A 2973-nucleotide genomic window follows, 5' to 3' on the forward strand; every position below is an offset into this window, starting at 1 on the left:
TGTACTCTTTGCTGGAATGGGGGTTTTGCATCGTATAGCTGGTGCTATGTCAACTGGCATAATCATACTGTTTGCTGCTGTTGGGGTCTGCTGAGTTGGGGCATCAAAAATGACCAGTGTAGTAGGGCTAGAGTTTGCTAGAGTTGGGGTATTTTATGGGCCAGGTGATATTGCAACTACACCTAATTGGCTATTTGATTTATCAGGTGCCACTACCTTTTCCAAATACTTTGCTTGTGCTCCTCCACGATCATCAATCGCCCTCTTCCTTTTGAACGTCTGATGCACAAGAACAACATTTGAATGGATAAATATGGTATGATGAAAGATGGAATATGTACTGAAAATGGATAGGCAGGGCGTATTCACATACACGATGTGTAAACTAAGCTAATGGCAGTTCAACAAAGTAGAAGAAATGCAAAGCATCAGTTGCAAGATATGTGTGAGCAATGTAACCTTGGAAAGTTAGAGCAAGTACCTTGATGGGTGAATAAGATAGGACATCTTCCTCAGACTCCTCCACTAGGGAGCTACATTGACTTAGGTCTCCCTCTACCTCAGAATCACTGTTAGGATCATATTCTGAGCATGAATCTTTAGGTGGAGAGCGTTTGCATTGCATTGCATCCAGACTTGATTTCAGTCCATGAATGCCAAGTTTGACAGCCATGGCATTGTTCTGCTTTATTCTTTTCATGCGCGCAAGCTCATAATCATTATGATGCTCTCCAGAATCTGAGATTCATGAAAACATAAAAAGTAGTCAGATTATCTATGGAATGCATTGCGGATTCAACTCGGAGAGTTTCTCCCTATAAACCCCTGCATATGCAAAGTTCACCTCCCTAACCATGCTGACCAGACCACACACAGAAATACAAACCCCTTATGTCTCTATAATAGGCAGGCACACATTTCAAAACTGAAGTAGGAACATTAGAATCATATGAAATTCGTATTTGAACAAATAAACTAAGCAATTCTGAGTGGCGTATTGTTTAGCTTCAAGGGTGGAGTGTTGGTAGTGCGACACAAAGCAAGTAGGCAGATTGTATTCCATGTAAAAGATCGAAGCCTATGTAAAAGCTGGAAATGACACTTTCTTTCTATACAATGCAGTGTTTGTTACCCACACATGATGGAAGAGATCACATAGAGAAATACTATTCACTCATGTCTACGGTTCCAGTATTTAGAAACAGGGTGGTCCACCCGAAAAGAATACTGACAACAAATATGACAAGGCAAGCATAGGTGTAGTGAATCAATCATTTACTTGTGAGCTTATTAGGACAAGTATGCAGAATTGTAACTGCAGTAAGAGACCCTCCAAAATCTGGATGAAGAAGTTTATCTAGCACTTATTGTTTGCAACTAATCGACGTGAATAATTGGATATCATATCGAATGAGTAAGAAAGACAAGTAAAATTGTCAACAAACCTGGCTTGCAGTAGTAATCTGGGTCAATGTCACTATGACCAACAATCCAAAATGACTAGTTTCTGTTCCGAGGGCCGGAATTTTGAAAACCCTGTGAACTTTAGAGGTACTAAAGACTACCGAAATACATCTAAACCATTAAGTGTAGGTAGCACTGAGCACACAACAAACCCTAATGACCGTCTTGCCTAATGAGTAATGAATCAATTAGAAAATGGGTGATGAGGAGTGGCTGCTGAGTGTTGAGGATGTATCTCAGGATAAATCGGGTTGGCTTGGTGGGTGCTGCACGCCTGAGCCCTGAAGGAAGGTAGACACGGCGGCGCACCCGAGCAGTGGTGACGCTGTTGGGCGAGCAGCTCCTGGCCTCTGATTAGTCCGCTGTCTTCTCCTAGAGTCATGCCGTCCGGGGACGACAAGTCGCCAGCGAGGCAGGTGGCTGGGGGCGAGTAGAGATCAAAAGCGCGCAGCAGAACAGAGGGGAATCAGGGCCTGGGACGACCCAAAATCCCAGGGTGGGCCGGCACCGTGGGCACCCCGTAGAGATACACACCCGAGCAGCGAACATGCATTTTCGAAACTAATTTAGGAACATTTAGCTGACCAATTAAACAACTCTGTTTTAATAATATCAGATTCGTAGTTGAACATCTAAGCTTGTTCAGCTTGATGGGTGGAGCAGTGTTATTATGACACGAAGCACGTATTCTGATTGTATAGTGATCATAAAAGGGGGAAACTCTAAGTATATTTTTTTTAGCAAAAGAGGGTTTCCCCTTCGATTTCTATTAAAGAAACTACCATGGAACCAACATGATCAATTAAACCCTAAGGATGATCAACTAAACCGTATTATGGCTGTGCCATGGTAGATTTGAAGCTGCAAACCGGAGAAATCATATTTAGCATCCATTATTTGCTTCGAACTAAGAACTAAATTCTAAGAGCTAAAAAGAAAGTAGAGTAACCAAGTTAAGATCAATTTTCTGGTTGAGATCAAAAAGTTGAGGAGATATGAAGTACCACCTCTCTAGCGGCGCCATGTAGGCATCGGGGGTGCGATGGCTGTCGGTGGCATTGAAGCAGATCTGCGACGGTAAACGGGTGCATCGGGGGATAAGTCCCATTGCGGTGGAAGAGAAGGTCGTGTGAGCGGCCCCGACAAAGAGGACGACGGTGCCGATGAAGCGAGAGGACGCGATGCAAGGCTATTGGTGTGTCATCGTGGATGAGAAACGTCCATCTCTAGCAGTGTATGACGCGGTCTTGGTAGGCGCTCCGGCATGGTGGAGGACTGTGGCGATGGATGTGGTGGAGGACGGTGGCGATGGCTGGGGTGGCGGACGAAGGCTGGTGTGTGGATGGGGTGTTCTAGCGCGGATGGTGTACGAATGGGAAAATGGACGGAGAGGTACGGGGAACCATGTTTTTGGGACGCGCCTGTGTGAAATATGGGAAAGTTACGAACTTAGTCCCCGTTTAAAATTTGGACGTCTCGTTGGTTGGGGATAGGACGGTAATCTCGCAT

The sequence above is a fragment of the Triticum dicoccoides genome, chromosome 2B (genome assembly GCF_002162155.2).
Source record: "Triticum dicoccoides isolate Atlit2015 ecotype Zavitan chromosome 2B, WEW_v2.0, whole genome shotgun sequence".
NCBI classification, from domain to species: Eukaryota; Viridiplantae; Streptophyta; class Magnoliopsida; order Poales; family Poaceae; genus Triticum; species Triticum dicoccoides.